Source organism: Bombus vosnesenskii, unplaced genomic scaffold (assembly GCF_011952255.1).
Source record: "Bombus vosnesenskii isolate JDL3184/JDL3185 unplaced genomic scaffold, Bvos_JDL3184-5_v1.1 scf7180000013266, whole genome shotgun sequence".
NCBI classification, from domain to species: domain Eukaryota; kingdom Metazoa; phylum Arthropoda; class Insecta; order Hymenoptera; family Apidae; genus Bombus; species Bombus vosnesenskii.
This window is the reverse complement of record NW_022882926.1, coordinates 5,642,718-5,663,475: the sequence shown is the minus strand read 5'-3', so window position 1 is coordinate 5,663,475 and position 20,758 is coordinate 5,642,718. Positions and strand designations below refer to the sequence as shown.

General features: G+C 46.2%; 1 protein-coding gene across 2 annotated transcripts in view; it reads left to right on the top strand.

Moving 5' to 3' along the window:
* Window positions 1–20,758, top strand: part of LOC117230146 (solute carrier organic anion transporter family member 74D) — a 92,935-nt gene that overhangs the window by 27,744 nt on the left and 44,433 nt on the right. The window contains exon 1 of one of the 2 annotated variants that reach the window (XM_033487270.1): window positions 1,580–4,037. The exons of the other annotated variant lie outside the window; for it this stretch is intronic. The gene's annotated coding sequence lies outside the window, so the exon portion shown is untranslated. Of the gene's footprint in view, window positions 1–1,579; window positions 4,038–20,758 lie in introns of those variants that run through there. 2 annotated transcript variants of the gene reach the window in all.

Here is a 20,758-nt window from a genome sequence, read left to right as displayed (position 1 = left end):
AATAGGATCGGTCGCGTTATCAGTAAGGTCCAAAGTAATTTCCGTGTTGTTCGTATCGGTCGCGCAACTCTCGCTTCTTCGTGATCTTTAACACGTGGTCCCGTGGTTTAATCGGCGCGCACACCGAACGAATTCTCCGTGCACCGAAAACTACGATTCGTATGGTTTATAACGAGTCGAATTCGTGTCTCGGGTGCGCACGATATTCGTTTGCAAGAGGAACTCGTCGCGGATGCTATAGCAATGGACCATTGATGGCGTCACGGCGTAGAAAGGAGCAAAAGTTTCTCGGCCGAGAGAACATGCTCGGTTCGGAGCGCTTTTTGCAGCTTGATTTTCCAGTTTCTCGCGGAAGAGAAAAATCAAAGGCAATTTCAAACCGTTGGAACGCCGGGCTATACTTTGTTCGCGTGTTATCCGCCAGCCGATTGAAACAATTCGCAGGTGCGAACGACGATCGAGCGTCTTGATCGAACAGCGTGTAGTACAAGTATCGGAAAGATAATACATTTAAAGCTGAGATCGTATTCGCCACGATTAAAATCACGCTGGCTGGTACACGTCGGCCGTAAGGCGTCGAACGTTTCTATTCATCGAGGGTGTGTACGGTGGAAGTTGCAGTTTCATTCGAGCACGATACAAGTACCGGTACAATATCCGTTTAGATAGCGATCGAAAAAAGTCGCTGCTCTTAATTGTACGACGATTAAAATCGTATAATCGTGGCGTACGATCGATCAAAGATCCGTGAAACGGCCAACGCTTTGGCATTTAGGTGTTTTACTTTGGAAACGTTGGAAGTGTGACGTCGTTCAACGACGCTGTTAACTGTTCCAGTCGTCGAATGTTCGTGACATTGGAATTATCAAATCTGTGAAAACGACAGATTTCGGATTTTCATATCTGTAATTGCTAAAATTATACAGTTTTTGATAAAATTAATGTTGTCTTCTACAGAGGTGCACGTTTTATGTAATTACGATCGTTTAGTTATGATATATTCAAGTACATATTGTAGATTGGCAGCTCTAGTATTGATGTGACAAATACGAAAATGAAAATTTTCGAATACACGCAACTCGAGGAGATCCAGTTGCTCAGGAAAACGAGCAAGTCCTTTTCGGCATTTCCCAGCGTTTATTGATACGCTCGACGGCTCGAGTACAACCTTAATTAATTTCAACTTATTTCACCGAGGCGGGGCAGAGTCTCGTTACGGCAGATGTTACGTAAGGCAGTGGAATCCAAACTCGAATTTACACGGAAAGTCCCGGGCAACGGAGGCAGCCAACGCGGTTCTTGCGGTTTGAAAAATACCGCAAAGGACAATATCGGCGATTACGAGTGGAACGGGAGGCCGATTGGGCACACAAATCGAAATTGAATTCCATTACCGTACTATCGGAAGTAATTTGATCGTATCTAGGAAGTCGCCTTGCCTTTTCCTTTCCACTTTCTACGAGAACTTTCATCCTGCCATTACCTTTGTGCCTCTGCAACAATTGCTGTTCCTTCGATTTCAGAAAGAAAATACGAATGCAAAGCCACGATCAAAGGGGATTCCATTCTACGACCAAATCAGGGAATTTTCTATCCCTTAGACGGTCGTGGCCATGGTTTCATAGTCAGAATTCGCGAGTAAATTCTGAAAAGCTACGGTGTCCACGGCGATGAGCATAAACATGGAAGTTGTGCGAGCCTCGGTCAGCTTCAACGCGATGCTATGATCACCATTACGACTACACAGTACTTTCACTCGAATTCTCGGGTTTTTTTCGCGCCGGGTTTCTGTATACGAAACAGGATAGAGACAGAGAGAGAGAGACTAGTGTATCGTTCCGTTAAAACACTCGGCACGATAGATTTCCGTGGGCAAAACAGTTAAAGGAGGCCGCGCAAAAACGCAGCAGCGTTGGCAGCCATTGAAAAAGGGGGCAGGATCGAGCGGAGCGATCGAGCAGCTGCCAGGATTCGGATCCCGATCCTCCGAAGGGCCGCGTAAACGCGCATCAGGGACTCATTCCCTCGTCCGAGATTCGTCTGGAACGCAGAAAGAGGGGTGGGTAAGTAGGGTGAGAACGATGATCGCAGAGGGGATGGGTGGCCGTGTGGAACAGCAGTCTGGCCAGTTGATTACGATGCCGAAACGAGTGGCGGGCCATCTCTCCAACCAGTTTCGGACAGTGTCTTCGGGTCGAACGAGGCCTGTGTAGTTTGGTGGAGAGACGCCAGGCTTCTTTGGCCGCTGCTCGTCGGACGAAGACCGATAGAAACGAGGGGGAAAAGGTAAGAAAGGAAGAAGGAAAGAAAACGTGGACGAAGAGGAGACTCAGAGCGAAGGAGAGTGAGAGAAGCAGGGAGAGCAGCAGCAGCAGCAGCAGCGGCAGCAGCAGCAGCGAGCAGCCAGCAGCGCAAGAAGAGACGGAGGAGGCGACAGCCGAGCTTAAGTTTCGGTTTCGTTCGTTTCGCGCCTGCTCCGCGTCGAACGGGAGCCGAGAGTGAGCGCGGCGGAGAGAGAGAACCGGCGTACGAGAGAGCGAGAAGAGCTGCACCATCGGAGTAACAGAGAGAGCGAGAGAGAGGCGTCGTCCGAGCGAACGAGACGCAGCAAGCTGGCAGAAGGAGAGAATCGGAGAGATAGGAAAATGGGATAGGAAGAAGAGAGAAGGAAAAGCGATTGGTGGCGGTGGAGGCGGCAGGAGGGCGAAGAGAGGACGAGTGCAACGCGTGAGTGAAAGACAGAACGCGGCAGCCAGGGGTTGGATAGAGAGAGAGAGAGAGAGAGAGTGAGGCGGCAGTCGAGGCGAACAGACTTCGCCGGCGCTCTGCTCCCAATAACGACTCTCGCCCTCGGTCAGTCGCGCGCGAACCGCGGAGCCGCGAGCATCTCTCCGTTTCTCTCTCGCTCTGCTCTCGGCAGGATACCTACGTTTTGAGCCGCGTGCACGTGCGAACCCGGGGGACGCGAGAGCATAACGGAGCGAGGGATCGAGTCGAACGTGTACACAGGGGGCTTACTCGAGTCCGGTCACCGCTCGAACGAACCACGCTGCTCGCGGATTCCTGATCTAAAGAGCGACAGGTGAACGAAAATCTGGGAGGCCCGACCAGCATTGTCCGCACGTTTCGCACGATTGTACGTCGTTCAGAGAGACATGTCGGTGCTTACGGGGAATCGCAGCTAGAAGGTAATTAAAACGATAACAAGGGCAGACGATACACTCGAAGGGAAGGAAGATGGAACGGTCCGTTTGCGGATGTTCAGCCACGTAGGACATTGACTGACTTGCGCGAGATTCTCGAGGGAAGATCGGTGCTACATCGAATCGAAGAAGCTTGTGGCGAGGGTGAAAAGGGACGGATAAAGACTGTCTGGACAGGGACTGGATCCCGGGGGAGTCTGCCGTCGAGGAGAAGGAACGACTTGGTTTTCGGGGTTATCTCATGGTGGGATTGTCGCGGTATCGACGTGGTAATCGCGCCGCGAGTGGTGCTCGCTGCATCCGGAGATACAGGCAGCTGGTGATCGAGTGAGAGAAGAGAAGAGCGGAAAGCGGTCGCACAAAGTGACAAGCGGCAGCGAGCGCGTGGTATATAAAAGTGCGAACTGGTGGAGCGCGCGCGCGAGCGCGACCGAGCGAGTTACCGGGCGGTTCGAGGCTGCCAGTGGCCCGCGGACCAAGAAGAAGAAGAGGAAGAAGAAGAAGAAGAAGAAGAGGTTGAAACAGAGGAAGACGGAGAGGAAGAGGAAGAGGAAGGGTGGGAGAGGTGCACACACCATAGAGGACAACGCTGTTGCTATTTTCGAGCCCGCCAAATATCTCGACGCACGGTGCTGCTCGGTGCTGTCTGCGCTGGCCCTGCTACGCTCTTTCTTCGGCCCCGTCCACGTTCCTCCAAAGCGCAGCGATTCTGCGCCGATGACGCATGGCCCTGACCAAACAGGGGGACAGAAAGAGAGAAAGAGAGGGAAAGAGCGTGAAAGAGAAGCCACACGCAGAGCGGGAGAAGGAGCGAGAGAACGGCGTGTATGACAGGTACGTTTCGACTTTTTGCCTTTTTGCAAAAGCGCGCCGCGATCTCTTGACCTACGACGTATCTGTGCCGTGACCGTGAGCGTTGACACATCTTTACGTGGACATTTACGCCTTTCCACCGACATGTCTCGATCATCTCTTGGCGATAATGCGCCTTGGTTCGACTGGTTCTGCCATTAGGGATGGCTGGTTTTAAGGAAGAAGACGATTCGTCAGCTGTACGGATAATCGTCGTATCAAAGAGACTTGAAAGTTAGTAGCAGACTCGCATCTACTCGCAACAATTATGTCTATTTACAATTGATCCGTGTTTGTTAGAGTACCGACGTTTAATCAAGCGTTTCTCGTTTTCCTTTTTTCGTTTTAATAGGAATGTTCAAAGGGGGGACACGAATCATCGAAATTTAAAAGTCGAAATACCGCGTATGCACGCCAGACTTAGAGACGAATATTATTAGCGTCTGTGGATAGTTTGCACAGCGTCCGTGTTGTTTCCAAAACACGTGTACTACGCTCTCGTTCTCTAATAAACATCGCTGTATTTCGCACTCGGTTCCTCCGTGTTATTCGCTTAATACGATACGACATTCGTCCTTCTTGTTTCGTTATGCTGGACGTAGGAAAACACGAACATTTCTTCGTATCTTTTCTCGTTCCATTCGAGGGAAATCACGTTACGACACCCCTCCATTCTACGTGTATTATATCAAAGATGACTCTGTTATATCAAATATTATATCAAAGATGACACGACCGATTTCTTTCGGTGCGATGTGATTATAACGTTTGGCGAGAATCCTTGACACAATGATTTTCACCGATGAGAAACGCGGTCGAAGTTTGTTTTGCAACTCGGTCATCGACGTTTCATCGACGTTACGACGTAGCGATCGATGCGACATTTGAGCGAAATTTTCGTTCGCTCGCAACTTTCCTGGATGTTTGTACATGAGTATGAGCTACGATCTGATCTGGAACGACAGCGTTCAGCTGGAATAATTCGCGTGGAAAGTGCACGCGATACGAACACTCCGAATTCATCGAACTCGTTAATTCGTCGATCGAGCCATTTCCCTCGATTTGTCTGTCCCCGCCGCTCCTCTTCCCGCTCTTTCGATAAAACGTTATAAAGAAGTTCGCAAACATCGTGCCGGGAAGGCAAGAGGGGGATGAAACGCGAGATTACACGAGGTAAAAAGCTTTGAGAACGTGGCCAAATGGTCGAGAGGGAACTGAGCGCAAAAATGACGTTCTTTACGAAGAAAAAAGCTGGACTCGCTCGTCGCGATAGTGGCGGAGATTAGTTTATTTCTCCACTCGTAGGTCGAGCTCGTCATAATATGCGGCAGGGATATTTATGTAATATGCGACATGCAAATGAATACACTGTTTGCGCGCTTGTCAAAGATAAGATACAAAGCAAAGTTTCGTACCGTTGTCATTGTCTAGATAACGTGTATGTATTGTTTCTAACGTGGATTGCCAACAAGCGAGTAACTTCAAATTACAAGTAAATCACGATTAATTAAGAACGATAAGAATAGTCTATCCGAAATAAGATTTCAGAGTTCTATTTTCGATGGAAATTAAATCCTCCGTTAGATGTAAGTCTACGAGAAAGCGCAGTTTCAACTCTAACTTTAGCTTTTTAGTTTTTTTAGACGAACAATTTTTTAATAGAAATTATATATAATGTTTCGATATTTGTCATTAGTTGTTGGATTTTGAAATTATTTTTCTACGGTATAGAAATTAGCAACTTCAAAAAGTTTCATTCTATTTAAGAAAAACCATTCGTTTAAACGTTAGGTAGCTAGTGCTATTGGGTTGGCAAGTGATCGCGGATTTTGTCATTAGGTGATATTGACAAAATCCGCGATCACTTGGTTGCTAATCCAATAGAAACATCGTTTGAGACAAGGCGTTAAGGAAAGAGTACTTGCAAGAAAGTATGTCCTATCCGCGTTCCTTGTATCAATGTCGTCTGAAACACATCACCCTCCCTATCGATGATGCATCTCGTGCAACAGGTGAGAAAGTGCACGTGTGAAATTTGTCACAATCTATCGCCAATCTTTCCACTTTCGCGCACTAGCGTATCTGAATCACGTTCGTGCTACATAAGTTGCAGCATCGACGAGCTTCGTGGTTTCTTGCCACTACGTTTGCTATCAGCCAGCGGAAGATAGGGTACCGTTACCTGTCTATATATCCGTGGCGTGAACCTTAATTCCGAAATGGATCGCTGAATATTCGTTTATTTCGCTTCGTTCGACCATTATTGTACGTTTATCGATCATCGATCAACAGTCGAAGAAAATACGCTCCTTTGACTTTTCTTCTCTTCTCTTTGCAAGCTTATTCGTATGCGCGTACACGTGCGTTTAAAAAGGATGGGACTAACTTTGCCTGCAGGTATAACGGAAGAAAGGGAAATTTAACCTTCTGGTATTTTATTTTTCTTCTGCCATCGGGGTGTTATTGTTTCTTCAATCAAGTTTCCCTCGTCACTGTCTCGTTGGACGGTTCTACGACCGTACTCGTCCCTTTTTTTCTCGGGATTGTGCTTCCTTTTTTCCCTGAAAACCTTTGGAAGAACTAAAAGGATCGGATAGCATTTTTTCTTGGTAGACCGAGAGGTCCACTCAATGTGTCAACCGTTCTCGTTGTAAGTAGAAACGTGTCCTTTTTTTCTTTGCTTTTTTGCTGGTTGACCTGGGCGGCTCGTTTTGTCGGAGGCGCGTACCATAGAAAAAGCGATTACGAAGTTACAAAAATCCAAAAGCGGTTGCGCAGAGTGTGTTTCATAAGTTTCGCAGCTGGGAAACCGGAGATGAGTCTGGCCGATTCCACGCGATCATTGATCGTTAACTTTTTTTGGCTGTCGATGATCAAAGCTGAACGACGCGGTGGCCGCACGTAAATCGACTTTAAATCGCAATAAACCGTGCAAAAACTGCGCGGCGGATTTGCCTCGCGCGCGTTCACTTTCGACCGCAAAAAAACTTGAAAAACCGATCCTCCCTGTCCCACTTCAGCGTCTCTGCAACCTTCCGTGTATCTCTATCTTTTTCCTTGTTTCTCTTTCTCTCTCTCTCTTTTTTTTTATTTACAAATTCCTCTACTTTCCGTTCGAAGCAATGCGTGTCGAAGTTGCAGTTGCAACCGTGTGTTTTCGTCGCTTCACCGTCATATCGCAACGTTACGTATTTGTATTGCCTTACCTTGAACGCAAGGGCATCATCGCGCTTGCCAGTTCCTCGTTGCCTTTGCAAAGACCTGTAGAACAAATCCGTTTCCCCATCCTCGTATATAGGTTAATCGAGCAAGTACAAAAAGCTACGCTTCAACGTGTAAGACAAACGTCACTCTATTTAGACGAAATGTCCTATGTATCGTTTTTGTCTTGTTTTTTCTTCTCTTTTTTTCAATCAATTAAAAATATTTGGTCACAATTTCGTAACAGCTTACAGAATATAACTTTTGAGTAGATGGAATGTACCGCATTTTCCTTTACTTTTATACCTTTTGAACTTTTATCTTCTACACACGATCTTGTCTCCTGTTCTGTGCGTCTTTCAGTGTATCAGTAGAAAATAGAAAAGGATCCTGTAACTAGCAGAAAAATACATAAGATATGTTTAACATTAGTACAGCTGTTTTGAACGGACTTGTACACGAGCCGCGATATGGGAAAAGTGGCATATGTAATAATAAACGCAAAATACCGCATTAATCACGCGGTACAGGTAATCGTAGATCGTCATAGACTCTGCCGACTTTTTCTTTCTCCCCGCGACGAATCATCAATCCGGTCGGCAATGGACATAGAGGTGTTTTATTCAATTTCAAGACCGCGTGTGATCGATGATCACGAGCATGCCGCGTAAACAGCATCGTGTAGCAACTGGTAACAATCATTATCACACTGTCACTGTTGGTCGCTTGCGAATGATTTGCATAGTCACGCGAACTCTGGAACACTGGGAATTTCGATTATCGAACTCCGTGAATTCGATCGCTTTTAACTTTTACTCGCAGTAAATCGATCCTTGATTATAGATTTTTCACACTGCTGTAACGAGTGCACGTACGTTTCCAAGCGTCTTGCGCAAGTTTTAGAAAAGTTAGCAATCGGTAGTAAGATATGTCTAATGAAATATGTTTAAAGATACGTTGAATAAAGAAGAAAAAATGAAATGAAAAGTTTCGTTTTCTCCTTTTTCGAAATCGAAATAAAAATAATTACGAGATATGTCAGCGGTATATGTCAGCAATGATTATGGAGAAACGTGCGTGCCATTCGTGACCTCTTCACTACCAGCGTCATCGTGCGTGCTTCTGCTTTTCTTCTCCGCTGGCTAGAACTTTTCCGTTTTCCACGCAATCCAGCCGACTCGTCCTCTCTTTCCGATCCAAACAACTGCCTGTTAATTAGAGACTTTTAAGTAACACGTGGCTAATCCGCGAACAACGCATATCGTATGCGCCAATTAGACGATCGTTTCTTTTCGATACATTTCATTAAATTCTGCCGGTTTTCGAAAGTAATTTGCCTCGTCCTTTACCTATCCTCGTCCTCGCTTTCTACTTTTATTATCTTCGCTACTCGCCAAGGTAACCAGTCGATTTAAATATCTAAAATGCAAAGAGATCCCGACTTTCCGTTCGCGGGCGGAACTTTGATGAGATAGGGAATTCGTGAATATTACGGAGTGAGACGATCGCGTTGATCTGAACGACGAATTTATCGTTGGGAGAAATGCCGACGAAAGCCCGACTCCGTTTTCAACGGTCAACAATAAGACGAAATTGAGGTGGGGAACGAGTAAAGCTGATAATGAGCCCCTATAAAATCGACCCGCTTCTTTTCGCGGTACCCCTTCCTGTTTCTCCATTAAGCGGCTTTCACACGATGCCCGTTGTTCATCGCATCTCTTAATGACAACGAAATTATACACCTGCACGGTCGTGCCACGATTTCGTATGTTAGACTGTGAGCAAGCAAGAACAGGTTGATGATCGAACTCGATGTTTTTCTCTAATTTCGTATCATGATCTTGATTAAACGAAAGAAAAGGAAAAAAGATAACGGAAATTACGAAATCTAAACATCAAAGTAATACATATCTCGCGATAGTTTTACCCTCGAATGAACGCTGACCATCTACCTACGCGCTCTACGAACGGATATACAGAATACTGTGGTCTGAAAGAGCTGGACAGAAGCAAGGCAAACAATCGAGTCAGAAATAAGGCCCGCTAAAAGGCAGGAGTTAATTTGATCGGAACATAGGCGCGAAACATCGGCGACAACAACAGAACGGCTCTGAGAAGCGATTATCGGGTGGCTGGCTTAAAAACGACGTGCTCGGAACTGGGATCCGTTCGAAAATCGACAATAAACCGAGGCTTTGCGTGCAAAACCCGCTTCCTGTCCTCGGGAATTCGCGCGCCGGTGGTCGCAGATCAACGAAATTTTCGACCGCCACGTTGTGGCAGATTCTTAAGAGTCGTTGCCCGGTCCCTGGTCTGCTCTCGACGTCATTAGCTAAATAACTACGTCGGCTTGCATGCGTTTGCTTTTATTATTACTCCCCCGGTGGATCTGTATGCGGTGTGAAATCGCGGCGTAACCTGTGACTCGCCAGGGAAACACTGGTAGAGAAGAAGAAGAAGAGAGGAGAAGAGAGAGAGAGAGAGTGAAATAAGCAGTGGAAAGGAGACAGATTCGTAGCAGGGGTTGGGTTGGCAGTAGAAAAAAAGGAAAGGAAGAGAAGAGAAGGGGAGGAAAGATAGGAAGAGGAGGGAAAAAAAGATCGCGAGAAAATTAGTGCTTCCTCCCAGGAAGGAGGCCGACAGGTTTTTATGCGTTGGTGCGTATTGTTGCAGGCGGCCATGGTAAGTTCGGAATGTAATTATTAAGATTCAATCGCTACGGGGTTCGATGTAATCAGCCGTAATGTTCGGATTATAAATTGCAAAGGATTTACTCACCGTTGCCATGGGTTCTTCTCTCTTCTCTTTCGCCTTACTCGTGTCCGTCAAGCATCTTCGTTGGCAAAATCTCGAAATTATACATTGTTTTTCTCTCGGTGGAAAGGGCGAACCTTCGTGCTTTATGTTTGCTCTCTGGGAAGGTCGTTTTCGAAACCGGTCCCCTCTATCAGCGAATGGACAAGAAACCGCGGCGACGACTTTTCGAATTCGCGATCGCTCCCGATCAGCTGATGATTCCGACGGACACCTATCTCGTGCACTGATTTTTTCCTAACAACCTAACACGTTTATGCGCGTGTTTTGATTGCCGAGTTATTTATTATTTAGTTTCATTTATTCGTTGTAAACCATGCCGTCCGGCTTACAGCATATTTACTTATCGCTATCTTACGTACCAATTACCGTGCTATTTATCAGCGTGCGTTACTCGAGATGGAAATTATGACAACGTTTATAATGTCTAGATTACTTTGGGAATTTAAAACAGTAGTTAAGAGTCAATCAACACCGTTCATTGTCCCGAATTGCCCCGTGTTTGTGGCGTGTTAGAGGCAATGACTTACAGAGATGCGCAACAACAGTGAAAAAGAAGAAAACCGGCACGATCGGGTGTGCCAGTGTTGGAAAAATCTCGCGGTGCGTGCGTGGACCAAAGGCAACGTGACTGCCATACATTCTGCTATCTTCCGTGATCGTAATCACGGATGCACGCAGGGCTGAGTGGTTATTTATAACGCCTTTGAGACGGAACGTGGCCGAGCACGCGGCAATAGTGTCGGTAGAGCGGCAACCCTAGCTCTGTAATGAATAAATAGTCAACCAGTACCACTTTCGATGGCCACTGTTGACGCATCATCTATTATTACACGAATTTCCACGAAATCATTGTGCCTAGCTTTTCTCTGTCAGTAGACAGGAGAGCGAGCAGCACAGGGACCAAGCGTATCTCGAACGTTTTGCAATATTAACGCTTCGCCTCTTAATTAGGGAAAGACGAATTAACTCGTCGTTCGAGCTGTCGATCCCTTAGACGCTAGAGTAATTTCTTTAATCGATGATCGATCGTTTTTCTACGTATCGCTTTATTTCTTTGCTTTGACAAAATGTCGTTTGTGAAAACGTTAACACAATTCTAAGGGTTAAAGTGAAATTATCTTTGCGTATTCTCGGACAAGCTGAACATCTTTTGGCCCAGCGTGAGTCATGCGAACTTTCGTTGTTTAAACATCCTTGCCAGATCTTTGAACGCTTTGTCCGTGTCCCTGTATTATTTGCGTGTTTCGTGTCCTGGTAGGGGTACCGTTTGCCGGATCTTCCGCTTTTAATCTTGTCGCAAAACGATATCGCGATATCAGGTTTTTTATTTGCGGTGCGATAAGTCGGGTTGCCGAGGCAAACTTTGCCGGCGGCAGTCGAAGCCGTTGGAAAACGTTGCTCGTGGATTCTTTACCGTGCCGCTTTCTTTTATCGTTTAATTATCGCTAAATAATTGTAGTCGGGAAAGCTTATCTCGCGAGAATTTAGCTCGTCCTCGAAGGTGGCCATTTTCTTCGCCAAAACTTCGTCAAGTTTATACAAATTTCCGATTCTAGAAGAATTCTCGCCCTAATGAGAAGATTCCTCCCAAGTTAACATAGTAACTCGTAATTAAAACTCGGAATAGACGTGGTGGGTCCAGTGAACACAATAATGTAAGGAAGAAACGGTGGTTCGAGGAGAAGCAGCGGAATAGAATCGTCGGGAGGGAAGAAAATGTGCAAAAAAGAAAGTGTGGAGGCGAGAGGGGGGCGGACTGGATTCAGCCATTTTTGCGACACGAATAATTATATCTTATCTGACTCGACCCGTGGCCTCGGGAACGCGATGCGTTCGCTTGCCTCGGCTTTCGAAAAAAAAAAAGAAAAAAAAAAGATATGTAACCGACGGTTCGCGAGGATGAAGCTGCAGGATATGCGTCGACGCGCTTCCCAGCTCCTTGCTCGATATATTTTGCTCCCCTCCCAACTGTGCGTCCTGCTCACAGAGAAGTAACTTGACAGTTTTAAACGAATCACCTTCGACAACGATCCATTAGCGACAATAAATTAATATCTGAAACGTTAAGGACTGTTTTCCAATTATTTCTTCGTGGAAACTATATTAGCTTTTTCTAACTTTCAGCAAAATACTCGATAGGATGTGAGACTTTTTTTGGGAATTAGATGGTCGAGGATAAAGCCAGTAGATAGTCGCGATGCTGAAAAGCGGCTAAAAGTATTTCCGCTAGGACCAGCTACAAATTGTTCGTTGCTGTTGGTTCTATCGTTAACAGCGTGTAATTGTATGACGTACTATATCGACGTAGAATCGTCATTTCTTCGCGAATGGCTTGTTTCGTTTGAATAGAATCGGCATAGTTCTTAAGGAAAAGTCGATATCGCAGCATAAATTAAAATCACGCTAGCTCCAGTAATAAGAGGATCACGGTAGCTTAAGCGTTTACCGAATTTAATATGGCTCGGACAGGCGTTTAATAAAATCTCGTTTCGCGCTGTTTCATCGTGGAAACAACTTTAACGTTTGAATAGAATACAATATAACATTGTGGTATAAATAGGTTTGAGCGACGTAGGAAAATCCGTCTTTTCTCTCGCAATATTGCCTGGGATTGAAAGAGATTGGCTAACGGAAAAACACAAGTGAGACGACAACGCTGAGAGAAAACTATTTGTAATAAAATCGTGTAGAGCACGGTAGGGGCTCGTCAATGTTAGAAACTTTGTAGAAGTTTTAAAAACGAAAGACAGAATAAAACGTTGGAAATAGACGAGCTATAGTCTGCTGCACGTCGAAATGCAGAAAGTGTTACAGTTCACTCCCCATATGCTCTTGAACGGCAATTGGTACGGTGCAATTGATTCAAATGGCATTGCATGGTGCGCAGCGTTATAGAACAGAGTTACGGTGGACTCTTCTTCATAAAGTATGCTGCTAACATTAAAGGGAGCCCACGGAGCTGATGCGTTATGTCGACACCAACAATTACACTGGTAGAAACTTGCTTCGTACGACGTAACACAATATACATATTCGTGTTTGAAGCGAAGTCTATAGAAGAGTTTAAGTACAAGTTGGAATCATTCGGTTCCGTTGAAATCAATCTCGCGTGGTGGTCCCCACGACCGTCCCACTTTCTCTAAATTCCTCGAGCCGTTTGGAGAACGGAAAATCCTCGATGGATACGGGGATCATGATCGCGACGAAGGGAACATAAATCAGCCGGTGGCTGCGTCCCGTGACAGATCACCGGCCCACGGTGTAACTTTGCCCGTGCTTATGAATGAGAATTAAAGGCCTCACGCTGCGAAAGACGGTGCATCGGGAATAACAAATACTAGCCACGAACGCAGCTCGGTTCTTACCTCTTGTTTCTCCGCGTCGCTCGTAAACGAACCAACGAGAGCTCTTCTTCATTTTAACGATGCACCGTTGCTTTTTGCCCCCACCGTTTTCTCCTCTCTGCAACCATGTTACTACAAAACCGCGCTCTGATCTGTGTTGGTGCGTTAATTTCTCTCAGACACGGTAATTAAGGCTGCACGATATCAATGTATATCCTGACAAATGCTGTAACCAGCGATAATACGTAAGAAAGTTGATCGGAATGGGAAACGGTCGACAGAAATTGTAGAATCGACGCACGAATCGCCGGTTTTCTAGCGAAATCGGTAACAAACGGAAGATGGGCCACGCGGTATACGCTGTATCGATATCTATAAATGTCTGTTGGATGATCGCGCGGAACGAAGCAACACGAGTACCAGCAATATGCTGCGTGGAATCTGGTTTCTCGAGTCGCCTTGAAAACGAACGATCCACGACGCAGGGGGTGGATTTTGCGATATTAAAAATAACGACAGAATACGCGCAACTGTTTGACCCAGTTGAGATATCGATTTTAGTGGCCGGTATCGCCGAGATTAATATTAGACCGCGTTCTGGAAATAGGTGAACGAGCATACTGCAATACCGTTGCTGCATTCGTTGTCGACGAGTGCGGAACTCGTCTGAATCTGTCTTTAAAAAATACCGGTTTCTCTGGCGAGAAAAGCTGCTCTTTCGTTTCGTTTCGTTTAAACATAAACGCACGGTTAGAAACGATCGTGCGGGTGTTAGAGAAGATGCAAGAGGAGCCACGTCTTATCGTCGTAGAGGATAGAAGACAGGTGGTGTTCGAATCGAACGCGCGGATGGACGAGTCGAAGATTTCTCAGAGTGAAAAATTAGAATCGATCGTTGGAAATGTCGAGGCTGCGAACGCGTCGAGACACCGTGTATATAGGGAATGAAGTCAGTGATACACTTTTCCACTTTCTCCGCGACCGAGATTACACGAAGCCTTGGGTAGAACACCGCGAGATAAAACTCACCTTCGTTCTGCTCTTGTGCATGGTACTCAATCGTCAGAGGCTTTCTACTTGTCAACGAATCAATTTATTTGTCGATATTCGTTCTTCCTTCTCGATCGTTTGTTCAATGTTTTATCATGTAGAAGAGCACGCTCGAAGGATGAAAATGTTGCGAAATGTCAAACCACGACACGGTTCTCTTAGTTGAATTATCAACGATCGATCCACGTGGTGGCACGTAGATACACGTGTTCGTACCAGAGCGGAATAAAGTCGTCGACCTGACGGCTCCACGTGTGAAACGTTTGCACGAAACTCGTCATACTCGACGGGCCGCCTCGACCGCATTAACTACCGATTCGTTCTTTCGTAATGCAACATTGTGTCGTACGAACTTCTACCACGTTGCCTTATCTGTTTGTCGAGATTTAATTTCGCGATAAGAAACTCGCGAAAGACCCATCGGTTTCGCTATTGACCTGGTATCTCCAGTTCTTTCCCCTGTACAAAAATTGAACTAGTTTCTTAGAAGGAAGCCAGGTTTTCAAAGCTTCGTTGCTAACTACCACTCGCGTGGTATAGCTTTCATTGCAATTTTCAACAAACTTTCCCGCTATTACGAGGCTAGCCAAGAATCCGCAAACTTGCTTCTCGCGCTTAATTTCACTTTACCTTGAAAACTTGCGCGTTTCAATCTACATAATTTTCCACGGAGAATCGGGTCAACGTTTTCCATCGTGGAACGTGCCACGGGATTCTGGACGCCACGGTTCGCAAACTGATTCCAGGGCCGGTCGATTAAAACGTAGTTTAAAATTCGATGGTCCAGAGGGATGAATCGGGAACTATTCTCCGCGTGGTGAGGCGATCGATCGCGTTCCGCAGTGGCTTGCATGAGAACCACTGCGTGTTCCCATTTCTCCTTTCAGCGGTCGGTCGCTCGATCCGCGGTTGTATAACAGCAATGAAAGTACTCCGACAGGCAACGGGCAACGTCACGTCTCTGTCCACGCTAACTACCTTGATAGTCGTCGTTCTAGCTGCCAGCATGCTCGCTCGCAATCTTAGCGTGCTCCTATTTAAACGACCGCATAACGCGTGGATGCTGCATGGTGCTCTGGATACCGAGTCCCATGGAGCACCGATCCTCGGCTTCCTCGGCGTTCCTTCCACGTTTTTCGATCGATTCGGTCGACCGAATCGTTCCAATCGTTCTAATTTTTCGATAGCTAAGAGCCGGAGAATTTCTTCAGAAGCAACGGAGAATAGTATCGGTTTCACTTTCGCGTTTTCCCAGTGCTTTTTTGCGGTCAAGTTGTTCTGCGGCTTGAGGGGGCGCGCATCCTTCTCGTCCTCGTCCAAGTCGATATAGCGATCGAGGACATGTACATCGCGATGTCTCTTGCGTTTAATTCCCACGGGATTCGATCGTCGAAATCTTAATCGATCGAAATTAACAACGATAATAATAAAAGTATACGATTTCCCGTAGCATCTTCGCCACGAGTCTACCCTCCGTGCTCGGATACGGCAATTATTTCGTAGAATCTGATTTCGAAACGATTCGTGAAACCTTTTGTTTCCTCCACGAAGTTAACGAGCCTGGTATGCCGACTAAATAGAAGATAGCGAATGGAAAAGGGAAAACCTGAAGGTTTCATGACTAACGACGTCCGAGCGCAGTGTCGCGACACCGTTCCATCGATGCGATCGATGTTGCAGAATCGTTTTATCTTATCGGAGCAATCAGGCTCGGAGGCGTAAAAATGGTACGTGTTTGAAATACTCGTTATCTCGATGATTATTTCGACCCCGGGAACGACGACGCGACGCGATGGAAGTGCATTGTACGATAGGGCAGTGTCTCGCGAATCGATGCTCGCGCGATTTAGGTCAATATTTTTTAGCACATCGTTCAATTGCCTTCGCTTTGACATCGTTATTACTCGTTCGCCGTTACTCGCCACTAAGCGTGCGCGAGAGAGCCTGAATCCGTTCGATCGAACGCGTTCGATTTTCATCAGTCGCGTTATAAAATTAGACGACAAGTAAATAGTCAATGTCAATTTCGTGTTCGAACGATTCCAGATTAATGGAAATATGGATATTCGTTTGGACGATATCCGTGTCGATCTTCTTTGAAAACTTGTTGACCCGACTACCGACCTGCACTAAACTTGGACACTTTTATCGAATCCGCGGTTATTTTTATTGCGCCGATGTCGTCGTCGATCGACAAATATTTAGACGTTCGTGTTGTCGTAATAGCGGGCTAATCCGTTTTGATTTCGCTAATTTTAGGTCACGCGGGATCAGCGAAACCCATAGAAACGATAATCGTACCTAGGAAATAGGATTGATCGGTCTAGCCAAGTTATTTCATTGTGGCGTTGTTGCGATTCGAATATTTGGAGGTGCCGTTATTTTCGACTAAAAATAAATGTCAACATATTTCGGCTGGCATTGGACGCGTAATCTTCCGTGGAATATGAACCCGAATGGAAACTTTCTTGTTTCTTCGCTCGATGATAAGGCTGTTGTCGGTGATGCAAAATGGAGGAGTTGGCCGCCGATTCTTGTTTTCCTCTTCGCCGATTGATCCGGCGACCTCGCGAACCGATGACTGGCTAAGGTCAAGCGCGTATTTTCTACTCGCGATTTTCCTTATGCACAGACCTTTAACTCCCGGCTATTAAACGGCTGCTAGGACTAGGGCAAATCGCTTGCTCGCTTCTTCGCCGTCGTCGTCGATTACTAGTTAAACGTGGCCTAATTTGCGACCGTAGCGATCTCACGGAACTGGTGAAAAAAGCGTCGAGGCTAACACGAGAACCGTGACACAAGTGATAAGAAACGATAAGAGAAATTTATGGTTGCGTTGCCGAAACAATATATGGAGATTTAAACACTTGTTGGTTTACCATTCCCGAGGGAAATATATTTTTATTGTTAACCAGAGAGACGGTTTGTTAAAGAAAATGTGCGTCGTGGCGAACGATAAGGCGGTCGGTTCACGGTACTCGTAATGCAGACAGAAAAAGGTGATGTATGGTGTGTGCATATCGGTACACATTGCGATTAAGGCCACGGTCGAAACAGTCTGACAACGCGCTCGTAAACGCGGACGAGTTAAATACTTTTCATCTAGCCACTTATCCAAGTGACGTGGAAAACCCTTCGACCATTCTCGAAGGAGAGCAATTAAGCAATAGCCGAGTTCCATTCGTCGATGTGGTAGTAAATGGTGAATGTTTGTAAAATTGAAAAGACCTGCTTGAAAGAAGCGTCGGAGAAAACGTAACGATTTTAAAATAGAGCCGAGAAATACTATTGGTATTTCGTAGACGTGACGATCCAAGTTATTTATTACCTATTTTTTACTGTTAGCGAAACCGCGAAGGATCGAGGAATACGTTTGACTCGATGTTTTTGGCATTTTTAATGTTTCTCTCCTCGATATCGTAGCTATTTCAAGCGTTTATGAAAGGTCGGCGGAAAATTCTGTCGACAAGGTTTCGCCGCGGACTTTTCTGGGAAAAGCGATTTAACGCCCGCGTTTCCGTGATATTTTTACGAGCCGAAAGTTTTTCTCCTTCGAACCGGTAGGTCATTTATTTACGTACAACGTTGCACATTCGTCATGTCCATCAAAAGCGTCTGGAAGAATCGGGCGTACAATAAGAAACGAAAATAAACGGCGACGAGAAAATTGGCCTACTTTTGCAGCTACAAAAGAAGCGTCGACGCCGCAATTTCGGCCGTTACTTCGATAGAAAGTTGCCCGTTTAAAGATCGCGAGGAAAGTAAAATGGAAAAAGAGCGCAACAGAGCGTCGGGAATTCTCCGATGCGGCTACCACAAAAAAAGCCCACACAAATTTCACCCGTGCAAACACGCACGTCGTGAAAGAGTTCCCACGTGATTCCATCCCACGCAGTTAAAAAAAGTTCCATCGAGAAGCGGAGTGCCGCGCAAAAGTTCAACGAACAAAGTTGTCGTTCTCTAACAGAACCTTCGTGCTGAAAATACACCGTCCACCCTTTAGGATGGAAACCGCTCCGCTATTCCATTGCTTTTCCCGGCAAGAAAATCGCCGCTTCAAGTTGTCGTTTCACCGCAACTTTCGTGCTCGAAATACACGATCCCGTTTCCCGTTTTCGCTTTGATAAAACGTTTCCCAGATAATACATTTCCCTCTCGACTCGTGGAAACTAGCGCCGGATAATTTGAAAAACGTACGTACGGCCATCGAATCGTAAATTACTTTCAAGAGGCGTGTGTCGAACTTGAACACACCTCTCGGTCGTTCGTTTCGGCTAAGGATCGAGGATTCTTCGAAATTTCGTGAGACGCCAGCGGATTCGTCGTTCTCCGAGAGTAGAGACATGGCTTTACGTATGCGGAATACGTCTCGGCGTCGCCGTCGGCGGGCGAGTTGCCATACGAAGGTCTCCTCGATGTCGTTTTCGGCAGCCGAAAGGGGGACCCTCATGAAGCGGCCGTAGGAGGGAGAGTAGAACGTCTAAAATCGCGTGGTTGTGTGCTCTTATACAATGTGCTCGCGCTACGCTGTGCGTCGAAGAAAGAGAAACTGGTTATCTCTTTTCCCTCTCCTCCTTTACTCTCTTCTATCTTTCTTCCTCGATTTCATTTTCCACCTTGTACATTTGCCAACCTTCCTCTTTTTTGCTACATTTTTTCTACCTCGGTTTCTCGTTGCTTTTTCTTCGAGTACAGTGTTCTTCTATTTATTTTCTCTCTCTCTCCCTCCCCCCCTCTCTCTCTGCTTCGCCTCTTCTTCCATCTACTTTTTCTCTCGGTCATCCACATGTTTCTCTTCTTTACCTCCGCTTTTTTTTCCTTATCTCCGACTCTGTTTCTCCGTTCCTCTTCCACGAGCCCTGCTCGACGTTCGTTTCCCCTCTACTTGTTCCTGTTTCTGTCTCGCTCTTCGCGCCTCGTTTTCTCTGTTTCTTTCTACACACGCACGCGTGTCCCTGGCACGTGTGTCGCATCTCCACGTCGTTCCCCCGATCCTCCGTCTCCGTTCCCCTGTCGCCCGGTTTTTTGTGGCTGTTCCTTCGCCTCGTTTCTCTTTCATCCTCTCTTTTCTTCCTTCTTCCCGCTGCTGTTTCCTTCCTTCGACCGATTTATCCACCTCGCATCCCCCTTTCCTCCTCCGTCCCACTGCTACGTCGTGGATACGCATGCGTTTGATATCAGCTGAGCCTGTATCCCCGGAACGTAGTTCTTCCCTATTTCAGATTATTTTTTTCTTCTCGGACAGAACATGCCAGATGTTTGGCTGGGGACAAAGCGAACGTTTAAAAAATTAGAAATACATCAACGATATCTGGACATTTCTTATTATATATTTTCTCCTAACGACTTAATCATAGTAAAACTCGAATAGCAGACTAGAACGCAGTATCGTACACCCTGACGAAGGGAACGATATTCTTATCGTTTACCGACGAATTTCTATCCTCCCCTCGCGACTTCCTCTCCCGGACGGCTCGTCTGCCTGGCAATAAACAGTCGATTTCTCTTTCGCTCCGATGCTGCCGGCTTCCCGTCCCCGGTCCCCGTGTTGTGTCACTCTTCGTCGTCCGGTTGGAGCGCGTTGGTCGGAGCGTTGCTCGCTACGAAGGGGCCAAATAACTCCGAGGGGTAAACGACTTCCACGCGTGACGGAGTCTCGATGAAGCGCCGTGCGTGCCGGTTGAGGAGACAGGTTCGGGCATCCGGCAAACTCAGTCGATTCGGTCGCGAATCGACGTTCCAGACTCGCTTGGAGAGCGTTGGTACCACTTTGTCGTTGACGCCGCCGCCGTATAATCTAAATTCTTCCCTCAAAATGATTTTTAATCCTTGCGATGGAACTCGATACCAAACGAAGGTAACCGATGTTACGCCATGCGGCTTGCCATAGATCATATTCTTCACTGTCGGTCGCGGCACTATAATGTCACAGACGGATCGTCGCGGCTGCCCGGCAAAATAAACATTGTAGTGGCAAGCGGATGGTTCATTAAGCAGAGCGACCTCCAGAAACGTCGATTCGTGGCCGTTATTTGATCTGGCGTAAAAGACGGTGGCGTGATCCGAAGGTAGTGGGGGTCGCCTTCCAGAAAGAACCAGAACGTTTCGAGAAGCCAAACAGTCTACACATATTTTGTATCGCGCATTACATTGTCACATTTCCTTTTGTTATTCCATTTAGATTTTCTAGTTAATAAGTTGTGCAATAAACATTAATTTAGTTGTGTTGATTCTGTGAGATTTCATTGAACTACCCTTATTATCATAATCGAAATAAGGGAATCGATCAGT